The sequence below is a fragment of the Pristis pectinata genome, chromosome 40, assembly GCF_009764475.1.
Source record: "Pristis pectinata isolate sPriPec2 chromosome 40, sPriPec2.1.pri, whole genome shotgun sequence".
NCBI lineage: Eukaryota > Metazoa > Chordata > Chondrichthyes > Rhinopristiformes > Pristidae > Pristis > Pristis pectinata.
The window spans coordinates 4744063-4757685 of NC_067443.1; the positions used below are offsets into that span (position 1 = coordinate 4744063).

Below are 13623 nucleotides of genomic sequence, written 5' to 3' on the forward strand. Positions count from 1 at the left end.
GATGGGAATTGAATGCGTCTCTGCATCCTTTGCCTAGGCTTGTGGAGTACTAGCATGGTAATTAAACTGCAACACAGCAATGATTTACCTGTATATGTTAAGTGCTGTTTGTGATAGATGTGTAGTTCTTGTCATGACATCACTTTAACGTAAATCAGGGGAAATCTAAAGACTTGATTCATTGGGCAGCTGCATTTCATGGAGTTCTCCAGCTGCCTTTTGTGTCTTCAATTAAAACAAAATGAGTGCAGCTGGGTTCCTTCCCTTTTATGGATTGATCATGGGTCCCTGGGTTCTAATTTGAAGCAGCAGCAGGCAGGAAAGTTAAGTGGGTGGAGAATAGTGCACAGAGATGTCTGGTCTGCGTTTGAGTGCTGCTCCTCTGGGACGGCCAACCTTAAAATGTACAAGGTTTTTCAAATGGCCTCTGTGCTGTGATGGTTCATTGAAGCCAGTGAGTTTCCCAAGGGTAGAAGTGCTGTGGAAACAGCCCTACAGCACAGCTATGAGGAAAATAGTTGCATGGTTATAAGAAGGTTCAGAGCTTTGCATGCGTGGGCCATAAATTGACAGAAAGACCCCTGTCACCACCTTGAACAAGCCTTTCAAACGTCAGACCAGTAATATTCACTACCTACTTAGTGTTTATTTTGCTGCTGCTGCTACTGATGGAACACAGTATCCAGAGGAACCAGGAAAGAAGAAAAATGATTTGGGAAGGATATACGGATTGTGTGGCCTTTGGGAGACTGTCATCAAGTTAGTTATTGCTTTAATGATCACAGAGGTTGCATGGAGGTAGTCTTCATATCATTGCTGCTCATGAAAGTAGAAAGCAAGAGATTGATTTCCAAGTGGCATAAATTGCAAGTTAATTCTGAATTTCTGACACAGTAATTCTTATGTTGTTTGAAAAATTGCAAGTTTCTGTGAGTTGATAATGTAGTTTACCGTTGCATTCCAAGCCCATGAGTAACTTCAGTGGAATTAAGTAGTTTGATCATGCAGTCTGCTGAAGGAAAGTACAGAATATGAAACATTTAATAATTTAAACAAACAATTTGGGTATGTTCCTTTCCAGAACAATCAAATTCTTCAGTTCTTGCATAAATTTGTTGTGTAAGAAACACTTCCAGTTTACTTGTGCAGATATCTAGTGTTGTTTTCAAATTATTTTTGTTTTTAAAAATAAATGAAGTTGTCCAGTTATTTGGATGAAGCACCAGAATGGGATTCTGTGCTTAAATTACATTAAGATCCTATGTAGAGTAAATGTAGATTTGCAGACAGTGCATAATTCTTGCTTTCCTGCAAGATGCAGCAAAATCCTATAATGTTATAATTATAGAGTTACGCAGCATGGAAGCAAACCCTTTGGCCCAACTTGTCCATGCCAACCAAGTTGCCTACCTGAGCTAGTCCCATTTGCCTGTGTTTTGGCTTGTATCTCTCTAAATCTTTCATATCCGTGTAATTTTACTCTGCTCTACCACTTGTTCTGGTTGCCCATTTCATACACCTCTGTGTGGGAAAAGTTTCCCCTCAAGTTCCCTTTAAATCTTTCCCCTCACCCTATGCCCTCTAGTTTTAGACATCCCTCCCTACCCTGGGGGGGTGGGAGGAAACTGTGACCATCCACCTTTACTATGCCCCTAGCGATTTTATATACCTACTATAAGGCCACCCCTCAGTCTTCTAAGCTCCAGGGAAGCTTATCCGGTCTGTAGTAACTTAAGCCCTCCTGTTCCAGTAACATCCTTGTGAATCTATTTTGCACCCTTTCCAGCTTAATGACATTCTTCCTATAGCTAGGTGACCAGAACTGCACACAATACTCCAAGTGCATTTCACCAACTGTTTGTACAGCTGTAAAATGACATCCTAGTTCTTGCCTTCAATGGGTAGGGCATTGAGTACAAGTGTGCTAAATGGCACCTTCATAACCCTTCTGCCTGTGCTGCCAATTTCAGGGAATTATGTAACTCGTATCTCTAGGTCTTTCAACACTCTCCAGGGCCCTGCCAGTTACTGTGCAAGTCCTGCCTTGGTTTAAGTTCCCAAATACAACACTTTGCACTTGTCTGAATTAACTTTCATTTGTCATTTCTTGGCCCACTTTCCCAGTTGACCAAGATCTTGATGTGATCTTCGATAACCTTCTTCATTGTCCACTGTTCCACCAATTTTGGTGTCATCTGCAAACTTACTAACCATACCAACAACATTCTCATCCAGATTAAGTTAGATGACAAACAGATAACCCAGCACCAATCTCAGTGGCACACCACTGGTCACAGGCCTACAATATGAAAAACAATGGTCCACTAGCAACTATTGACTGTTGCCACCAAAATCATTTTGTATCTAACTGGCAAGCTCCAGCCTCCAATGCAGGACCTCGTCAAAGGCCTTGCTAAAGGCCATGTAGACGACATCTACTACCCTGCTCTCATCAATCCTCTTGGTCACCTCTTTAAAAAGGTCAATCATATTCGTGAGACACTACTTCCCATGCACAAAACAATGCTGACTATCAGAATCAGGTTTATTATCACTGACTTACATAAAATGAAATTTGTAGTTTTGCAGCAGTAGTATAGTGCAAGGACACAAAATTACTATAAATTACAAAATAAAATAAATAGTGCAAAAAAAAGAATAATGAGGTAGTGTTCATGGACCGTCGAGAAATCTGATGGTGGAGGGGAAGAAGCTGTTCCTAAATGGTTGAATGTGGGTCTTCAGGCTCCTATACCTCCTACCCAATAGTAGTGATGAGAAGAGGGCATATCCAGGATGGTAAGGGTCCTTAGTGATGGATGCTGCCTTCTAAGGCACCACCTCTTTATGTCCTCGATGGTGGGGAGGGTTGTGCCCCTGATGGAGCTGGCCTTTCCAAATGTAGGTCAATCCTGTCTTTCAGAATTCCCCCCAGTAACTTTCCCACCACTGATGTTGGGCTCAATAGCCTGTTGTTCCCTGGCTTGTCCTTCCAGTCCTTAAGGGCACAACATTAATCACCCTCCAGTCTTCCAGTATTTCACCCATGGCTAATGATGATACAGATATTTCTGCAAGGGCCCCAGCAATTTCTTCTCTGGCTTACCACAATGTCCAAGGATATTCTTGGTCAGGCCCCAGGGATGTATCCACCTTTATGTGCCTTAAGACTGCCAGCACCACCTCTTTTGTGGTGTGGGTATGTTTCAAGACATTGCTGTTCTCTTCCCTGAATTTCCTAACTTCCATGACCACCTTCATGGTAAATACAGATGAGAACTATTAATTTAAGACCTCTCCCATCTTGTATGGCTCCACACATAGATGATCTCTTGATCCTTAAGGGGACCTATTCTCTCCCTTTTGCTATTTTAAAAAAAATTATAGTTTCTATTAGGATTTTCCTTTACCTTGCTAAAGCTATCTCGCGTCCTGATTTCTTTCTTAAGTATACTCTTAGTTCTGTCTTTCCCAGTAGACCTCAAGGGCTAACTTGCTTTACAGCTCAAAATTGGCGTGTATCTTTTGTATGGTGGGACTTAACCAGAAGTGACCTTGGCTGCATTTTCAAACTTAGGTAGAGGGTGTTAGTAATGTGTAGTGGACAGTAAGACACAGCCAATGTGCAGTGTGAAAATTGGTGGATTATCTATTAAATTTTAAGGTCCTACATTTCATTCTGCTGCTTGTGATCAATGTTGACAGTGACTCCTTAACTCTATTGCTCTTGACATCTGGTGTTAGCATGTGAATGCTCAACATGAGTTCCTAAAAGGATCTAGCAGTAAAACATCACAAAAAGCAGATAATGTATTTCTTTCATCTTCAACATGTTTACATCATTCCATCCATAATTAGACCATTGAAATAGACCCTAGCGCGAGAATCTGGCACTTTTCTGCTTCTTTCCCCATATCCATCAAGCAATCAGGAAGACTAAGAGCATGCTTTGCATTTATTAATATTTAGCCAAGTGTGTTTTGAACAAAACTATTGAGTTTCCATGACAGTGCTGTGATTCTGAAGATGGGTGATAACATTCCCTCCTGAATAAGGCTTTCAGTGTACAGGGTGGGGTCATTCATTCCACAGTGCCTTTGTGTGCTTTTTGAAAATTCCCACTTTTGTCATCTCTCTCAAAATACCCATCCAGCTCTGCATGGCTACTTGCTACTTGTGTCATAAAGTTCAAACTCAAATGCAAGATTATTTTGCATTGGGAGTGTTGAATGTGAATAGCTGTTTCACCATTTGAGCATGGGCCATTACAAATGTCAGCAGCAAATTCTAAACTACTTTTGGCTCAATGTAATAGTATGTGTCTGATCATGGGGTAATTGGTTTGATATATCTGTTTAATTATAATCATTAAAGTTGCAAATGTATATTCACTCTTCTATCGCAACAATGTCAAATTTAAAACAAAAATTAAGTTGGGGATTGAGTATAAAAGTTGGGAGGTCGTGGTGTGGTTGTACAGGATGCTGGTGAGGCTGCACTTGGAGTATTGTTAAGTTTTGGTAGTCCTGCTATTGGAAAGATGTTATCAAACTGAAAAGAGTGCAGAAAAGATTTACAAGGATGCTGCCAGGACTTGAGGGACTGAGTTATAGGGAGAGGTTGGACAGGCTAGGACTTTATTCCTTGGAGCGTAGGAGACTGAGAGGTGATCTTATAGAGGGTTATGAAATCATAAGGGGCATAGAGAGGGTGAATGCACTCAGTCTTTTTTCCCCCAGAGTTAGGGAGTCAAGAACTAGAGGGCATAGGTTTAAGGTGAGAGGGGAAAGATTTAATAGGAACTTGAGGGGTAACTTTTTTACACCAAGGGTGGTGTTTATGTGGAATGAGCTGCCAGAGGAAGTGGTTGAGGCAGGTTAAATAACGTTTAAAAGACAATTGGACAGGTATGTCAATGGGAAAGATTTAGAAGGTTACAGGCCAAACGCTGGCAAATGGGACTAGCTTGGATGGGATATCTTGATCGGCGTGAACCAGTTGGGTTGAAGGGCGTGTTTCCGTGCTATATAACTCTGACTCTGTCACCAATAACACTAACGTTATTTTGTGATAGCAATACAAAAAAGTCTGAATACAGCTGAAGAATTGGCTTTGTTACTCTGACCTATTGCATCTTGGGGAAATAACTTTGTCAAAGTATTAAATATTTTTGAGTACCCTGAAAGATTTTCCTAAAGAAGGAATCACTATGCCTGGGATAAAAAGCCCACTGTCTGTGGTGACAATTTCTGTACAATTATGAATAATATTTGAATGTGAAGGCCTCGTCATAGTATTTGATTTACAGTGAGCACTATTTCCTACTGTTAAATTATATAATGTATTTCTCATTAATCCAAAGCTGCTTCAGATGCAGACTTTATATAAAGACTGCAGTATAAATCACAGTTGGGTTAGTGATCGGCAACTACTTCCAAGCAGTAGTTTTGCTTCAAATTATCTTCATGCTGGGTAGTATATAAACCTCTAAATAGTTCCTTAGTAAAACTGTGGGAAGTGTGACAAGTTTCATCCTAGGTAGAAAACAGTGCACAGCTTAACTTGGGCAGTTGGGCTGTGCTTGTGCATAATAATAGTGCTAACTACAGCAAGAGAGAATGTGGGAATAATTATTCAATTGAGCCAGTGAATATCATTTAAAAAGGAATTGAATAAATATTTAAAGAGGAACAATATTTTAAAAAAAAGTCAGAATATGGGAAGGGGGAGGCAGTTCCACTTTGAGCAGACACATAGATGATGATTGTATTGGAACCATATAATAAGACATGAGGCTAACATGCAGTCCATCTTTGAGCTTTATGTTACTCCCAATCCTGTACTGTTTCTTGATGGCCCTACAAACTTTTCTCCTGTTAAGGTATTTATCCAATTTCTTTTCTTGAGTTAATCTGCTTCCTCCACTCTTGAGATAAAACTTGTAATACCTCTGGTATTTGATAGCAGAACTAAATTTTGAACATTTGAAAAGTCACATCACTGATGTAGGTAAAGTTGGATAGAGTATTGAACGTTACAAATGCCTGCCCATCAATTATATAATCCATTGGGACTAGTAATAAACAGCAACGCATGTAGTTTATGGGTACAGTACAGAAACCAAGAACAGTAAGTGAAAAGTCCACTGAGCAGAGTGTTTCCAACAAATTAAGATGGTGGTGAGTTTATAGATCATTATTCCTTTTTATACTCCTTCTCATAATTTCTTTTTTTATTTCTCTCCGCAGTTTGTGGTTTGTGCAGGCATGCTTGTTTTAGTGCATTCTTTATGCTTGGCTAGTTTCTGACCTCAGTAGGCAAGTGTTGTAAACAAATGATTATTTTGCATTTCCCTAAAAAGTGAGAGAAAAATATTTTTATGTAGTTACTCAGGGCTGTGCACGACACCTTGTAGAACTCTGTTCCAGAGCACCTTCATCAGGTCTTTCAAATCAAGTAATCCCACTGTTGTCTTGCAGCTACAGCATGGTAGAACTCTCTCTCTTAAGCAGTCTCTTGCTGAGGATTACTTGCTTACAACTCCACTAATCTGGGTTTGAGGTGGTGATAAAGCCTATTCAGAATCTGAATCTTCAGGTGGGGCAAGAGGTGCTTGATGGGATTTATGGTTGCATTTGGGAGATTTTGCCACGTCTGCTTTTTTTTCCCCTCACTGTTGGGGCTGCCTTATGATATGCTCAATGCTGCCTTGTATGCAGCTTCTCCATTTTGAATGGTTCTGGGTCAGGAGTTCCTGTAAGTTGATGAAGATTTTGCATGTTTGTTTTCCAAGGATTCTGAAACGTTCTTTCTTTCCTCTTGGACATCTTTTTCTATTTTGTGTGTCTCTTGTCAGACATATGACCCACCTATCAGGGCTGACTAAGCATATTTCGTGTATGATGGCCTGGGGACAAAAGCTGACGTTGGATAATTTTTCTGAGTCCTGAGTGATTGGAAGTGCCCACAATAGGTATTCCATGTGGCTGAAGTATACATGAGGGTGTGGTCACTGCTGCTCAACAGTACTGGGTTTGAGGTCTTGATCTTTAGCTACCCTTTTCTTCAGATAGTCAATTGTGCTATTTCCCAGGAGATGGTGGTGACTTTCATCATCCTTTTGCAAAGGGTTGCTCCTACAATATGGAAGATAATACATGTTTATAGCATCTTGTTATGGGTCTTGATTGTCAGGAGATTGTGGTGTGGTAGGTTGGTAAAGGTAGAGTAATACAGAGTGGACATTTGGGAAAATAGTAGAGAGCAAGTAAAGGAGAAAATAGTAGAGAGCAAGTAAAATGATTAAGGGTTATTGCAAACAAAAAAGGCAAGAAATTGCAAGGAAACCCTTTGAAATAAGAATTTTGCTATTTAACTGTTCAGATGCCTCTTGAAATAACTTGGGGCTTCTGAAGAGTTTCCTTAAAAGCCAAGTTGAATCCCTTTTTTTTGGGGGGGGGTCGTGAAGAACAGTTTTGTTTTAACTGTTTGCTATGCAAACAATTTAATTTGTTGTTACAGATTGTAATTATTGACGCAGTGAATTATGTTAATTTACTTGTGAAAGTGAGCCCATTCTAGGCGTGGAAAAATAATGTGTGCAGCTGTGTTTTTTTTTGCATAGCTGTGCTGACTTAGAAGGGATGTTCCACAGTCTCTCTGGAGACTCTTATCTATGACATTTCGAGAAGTTAGATAGTGAATTGCGCTGCATTCCAGATGCAATCATGAGGAATCACGTGTGGACCAAAGTCTAAATCAAGGGCACTTCCGTAGTCCATCTGGAAAAAAGGTACCTTTTTAACTTTTAAAATCCTTCACATCAAAGAGGAACGCCATCATGGGTGTGATCTCTTTACAGCTGTTTGGCTAGAGCTTTAGAATATATTTTGCCACGAGAATAGAATAATGATTTGACATGAGTTATTACTCTCCGTCTCGCCCCTCACCCCAGCTCTAATCTCCTGATTGGTTTCAGGGGACTGTTTCTAAAAGTCTTTGCGGTGATAAGAGTTTTAAGTGCTGTTCTGTTTGAGAATCTTGAATATGTACATACTGGTTATTTGGTTATGGGACTTGGGAAGCAGGAAGACTATCTCATTGGAGCATTATCCTATCTTTATATGATGCCCCTATGTAAGTCTTCCAGCAGGAAATTCTGGTATAATGTTCAGAAATGGGAATCGTAGTCACTTTCCGTTGTTCCAATCTAGCATTTATAATAGTTAACTTTTCTACTTTGGTTGAAAGCTCATTAAGAATAGAATTAGTGTTTTTGTTTTCTATCTTGTACGAACATATAACCTCCTGCCCTCCTTCTGTACTAATGTCCCACATTACGAACATGACTAAATTTTAAAAATTGACTCTAAAGTGCTATGGTATATTCCGAAGTGGTGAAAAGTGTTATGTAAAATCTTGACTTCTGAGCTAACATTATTACAAGTTTTGATTTAACTTTTGTATATATTTTGAATTGTCTCCAGTGTTTTTGATATTTTTTGAGATACCTGTAAAAACTATGTTGCCACTTTATCCAAAAGTAGCTGTAAGAAATTTTAAGTCTGTTTTCCAAGAACAAGAGACATGTAAACCTAATAAGGTTGGTGAACTTGTTTGTTTGCAGTCTTGTCTATTTTTTTGCCAAACAAAAATAGATCCCAGCAAGGAGGAAAGATTCTAAGAAAGGGGTGAATCAACTGTAGCTAACCAAGATGAGGAGAGTATTAAGTTAAAAGAAAATATGTAAAGAGCCAAAAATTAGTGGTAGACCCAAAGGCTGGGATAAACTCAGAACCCAGTAAAAGAGGATTTTTTTTAAAAGTGAGAAATTAAACTGAGGATAACCATAGAACAGTACAGGCCCTTCGGCCCACCATGTTGTGCCGACCATTAAACCTCACTTAAGACTATCTAACCTCTTCCTCCCACATATCCCTCTATTTTAAATTCCTCCATATGCTTACCTGACAATCTCTTGAACTTGACCAGTGTACCTGTCTCCACCACTATCCCAGGCAGCACATTCCATGCCCCAACCACTCAGGGTAAAAAACCTTCCTCTGATATCTCCCTTGAACTTCCCACCCATTACTTTAAAGCCATGCCCTCTTGTATTGAGCATTGGTGCCCTGGGAAAGAGGTGCTGGCTGTTAGAGTAACAGCCAGCACCTCTTAATATTTTGTACACATCTATCATGTCTCCTCTCATCCTCCTCTCATAGAGTAAAGACTTGGTTCCGTTAGTCTCTCCTCATAATGCATACTCTCTAAACCAGGCAGCATCCTGGTAAATCTCCTCTGCACCCTTTCCAACACTTCCACATCCTTCCTATAATGAGGTGACCAGAACTGGACACGGTGGTCTAACCAGAGTTTTGTAGAGCTGCATCATTACCTTGCGGCTCTTAAACTCAATCCCCCGACTTATGAAAGCTAACATCCCATAAGCTTTCTTAATTACCCTATCCACCTGTGAGGCAACTTTCAGGGATCTGTGGATATGGACCCCCGCCCCCCCCCCCCAACAATCCCTCTGCTCCTCCACACTACCCAGAATCCTGCCATTAACCTTGTACTCCGCCTTGGAGTTTGTCCTTCCAAAAGTGCACCACCTCGCACTTCTCCAGATTGAACTCCATCTGCCACTTGTCAGCCCAGCTCTGCATCCTGTAAATATCCCTCTGCAATCTCCTAATCTCCTACAGTCCTCCACACTATCCACAACATCTCCGACCTTTGTGTCATCTGCAAACTTGCTAACCCACCCTTCTACCTCCTGATCCAAGTCATTAATAAATATCACGAAAAGTAGAGGTCCCAGAACTGACCATTGTGTGACACCACTAGTTACAACCCTCCAATCTGAAAGCACCCCCTTCACCACAACCCTCTGCTTTCCACCGACAAGCCAATTCTGAATCCACTCGCCCAAGTGTCCCTGGATCCCATGCCCTCTGACCTTCTGAAGAAGCCTACCACGTGGAACCTTGTCAAACACCATACTAAAATCCACGTAGACCACATCTACTGCACAACCCTCATCAATCTTCCTGGTCACCTCAAAGAATCCTATCAGGCTTGTGAGACATGATCTTCCCTTCATAAATCCATGCTGGCTGTCCCTAATCAGTCCATGATTCTCTAAATGCTCATAGATCCTATCTCTAAGAATCCTTTCCAACAGCTTGCCCACCCACAGACGTAAGGCTCACTGGTCTGTAATTCCCTGGACTATCCCTACTACCTTTTTTGAATAAGGGGACAACATTTGCCACCCTCCAATCCTCCGGTACCATTCCCGTGGACATCGAGTACTCAAAGATCCTAGCCAATGGTTCAGCAATCTCCTCCCTCACCTCGCGGAGCAGCCTGGAGAATATCCTGTCATGCCCCGGGGACTTATCTGTTCTAATATTTTCTAACAGCTCCAATACATCCTCTTTCTTGATATCTACATACTCTAGAACATTCACCTTACCAACACTGTCCTCTGCGTCATCAAGGCCCCTCTCCTTGGTGAATACTGAAGAGAAGTATTCATTGAGAACCTCACCCACTTCCACAGCTTCCAGGCACATCCTCCCACCTTTGCCTCTAATTGGTCCTACCTTTACTCTCGTCATCCTTCTGCTCTTCATGTACGTGAAAAAAGCCCTGGGATTTTCCTTAACCCTACTTGCCAAGGCCTTTTCATGTCCCCTTCTTGCTCTCCTCAGCCCCTTAAGTTCCTTCCTTGCTACCCTATATTCCTCCTGAGCCCTTTCTGATCCTTGCTGCCTACATCTTGTGTATGCTGCCTTCTTTCTCCTAACTAGTTGTTCCACCTCTCTTGTCACCCATGATTCCTTCACCCTGCCATTCTTTCTCTGCCTCACTGGGACAAATTTATCCCTAACATCCTGCTAGAGATCCCTGAACAATGACCTCATCTCCATAACTACATTTCCCTTCAAAAGTGTCATCCCAATTTACACTCCCAAGTTCTAGCCTTACAGCCTCATAATTTGCCCTTCCCCAATTAAATATCTTCCTGTCCTCTTTGCTCCTGTCCTTGTCCATGACAATGCTAAAGGTTAGGGAGCAGTGGTCACTGTCCCCCAAATGCTCACCCACTGAGAGATCTGTCACCTGACCCGGTTCATTACCTAATACTAGATCTAATATGGCATTCCCTCTAGTTGGCCTGTCAACATACTGTGACAGGAATCCATCCTGTACACACTTAACAAACTCTGCCCCATCTACACCTTTGGCACTAAGCAGGTGCCAATCAATATTTGGGAAGTGTCCCATGATAACAACCCTGTTATTCTTGCACGTTTCTAAAATCTGCCTCCCAATCTGCTCCTCAGTATCCCTGCTGCTGCCGGGGGGCCTATAGAATACTCCCAGTAGAGTAACTGCTCCATCCTTCTTCCTAACTTCCATGCATACTAACTCTAGAGAGGATCCTTCTACATTATCCACCCTTTCTGCAGCTGTAACTGTGTCCCTGACCAGTAGCGCCACCTCTCCTCTTCTGTCCCCCTCCCTATCCCTTTTAAAACACTGAAATCCAGGAATATTCAATATCCATTCCTGCCCTGGTGACAGCCAAGTCTCTGCAAGAGCCACAATATCATAGTCCCATGTGCTTATCCAAGCTCTCAGTTCATCACTCTTATTCCTGATACTTCTTGCATTTAAGTAAATGCACTTTAGCCCATCCACCTTTTACTTTTATACCCTGTACTCTGCTTCTCCTTCCTCAAAGCCTCTCTATATGTTAGATCTGACTTTTCCACATCCACTTCTTCCTCTGACTACCCCTCTGGTTCCCATCCCCCTCACAAACTAGTTTAAACCCTCCTGAACCACCCTAGCAAACCTGCCCGCAAGGATATTGGCCCCCCTCGGGTTCAGGTGTAACTTGTTCTCTCTGTACAGGTCCCACCTTCCCCAGAAGAGATCCCAATGGTCCACAAATCTAAAACCTTACCTCTTGCACCAACTCCTCAGCCACTCATTCATCTGTCATCTCCTCCTATTCTTACCTTCACTATCACGTGGCACTGGCACCAATCCTGAGATTGCTACCCTTGAGGTCCTGCTCTTCAGCCTTCCGCCTAGCTCCCTAAACTCACTTTTCAGGACCTCATCCCTCTTCCTACCTGTGTCGTTGGTACCAACACGTACCACGACTTCTGGCTGTTCTCCCTTCTGCTCAAGGATACTGTGGACCCGATCAGAGACATCCCAGACCCTGGCACCTGGGAGGCAACATACCATCTGGGATTCATGCTCACTTCCACAGAATCTCCTATCTGTTTCGCTGACTATCGAGTCCCCTATCACTACTGCCCTCCTCTTCTCCTCCCTTCCTTTCTGAGCAGCAGGAGCGGTCCCAGTGCCAGAGACCTGGCTACTGCTGCTTGATCCCTGCAGGTCATCCCCCTCAACAGCTTCCAAAGCAGAAAACCTGTTACTGAGGGGAACAGCCTCTGGGGTCCTCTGCCTGTTCCCTTTTTCTTTTTCTCTCCCCTGACAGTCACCCTTCTATCTGCTTCCTGAACCCTAGAGGTACCTGCTTTAAGGGGGGGGGGGGGGTGACTGTCTCCTGATGCACAGTATCTACATAACTCTCTCCCTCCCTGATGCTCCGCAGTGTTCGAAGCTGCGACTCCAGCTCATCAATTGTGAGCAGAAGTTCCTCCAGCCTCCAAATCTTACTGCAGAAGTGGTCACCGTGCACCACAGCAGGGTCCACTAGCTCCCACATCATGCAGCTGCAGCACACATAGCCATGTCCTCCATCTGAAACTATTCTTTCCCAACCTAGCTGTATTCTACTTAAAAGTTATGACAATAAAGGTAAACCTTACCTTTTACTTACCAGCTACTCACCTGCCTCGCCCCCTTTACACCTAAGCCCATTGAGCCAAAGCCCAGTAACTCTGCTCCTTCTCACTTCGCAGCCTGCTCCGAACGCTGCCCGCTGGATATAGCAGTCTTCGTTTTAAACTGCCCACACGCTAACTGCTGACATCACGTGCCTGCGCAGTCCTGCCCAACTATTCCCGATGAGAATTAATGAAAAAAAACTTAACTGTTCTGAAGTCCCGACTCCTGCCGAAGCTAAACTAACGAAACCTCAGTTTTTTTCTCCGAAGACAAACTACAGAGAAATGTAAATACAGACAATAACAGTTTCTATAAGTATATAAAAAGGAAGAGCGAGCGTAGGCCCTTTAGAGAATGAGGCTGGGAAAATTGTTATGGTGAGCAAGGAAATGGGGGAGTTAAACAAAGATTTTATATCATTCTTAATAGTAGAAGATACATTGAACATCCCATTAATACTGAATAAATCCAGGGAGAAATGAATACCATCACAAGAGATATCAGTTAGCCCCATTAGTTAGCTTAATACTATGTTTCCTGGGCCGATGGCTTTTATCCTTGGACCCTGTAGGAAGTGGTTGCTGAGCTACTGGATGCATTAGTTGTAATCTTCCAAAAGTCCTTCGGTTGTGGAGAAATACTGGAGGACTAGAAAACTGCCAGTGTGATACCCCTATTCAAAAAAGGAAGGGGGGCAAAAAGTATCTATATGCCAATAATCCTAACATCTATTTTTAGAAA

At 42.2% G+C, this 13623-nt stretch overlaps 2 protein-coding genes across 10 annotated transcripts in view; one reads left to right on the forward strand and one right to left on the reverse strand.

Moving 5' to 3' along the window:
• The window catches only part of pi4kb (phosphatidylinositol 4-kinase, catalytic, beta), a 599336-nt gene that overhangs the window by 485263 nt on the left and 100450 nt on the right, over positions 1–13623 (reverse strand). The window lies entirely within an intron of this gene.
• The window catches only part of cgnb (cingulin b), a 106206-nt gene that overhangs the window by 9999 nt on the left and 82584 nt on the right, over positions 1–13623 (forward strand). Inside the window, exon 1 of one of the 9 annotated variants that reach the window (XM_052045817.1) lies at positions 7660–7792. The exons of the other annotated variants lie outside the window; for them this stretch is intronic. The gene's annotated coding sequence lies outside the window, so the exon portion shown is untranslated. Of the gene's footprint in view, positions 1–7659; positions 7793–13623 lie in introns of those variants that run through there. 9 annotated transcript variants of the gene reach the window in all.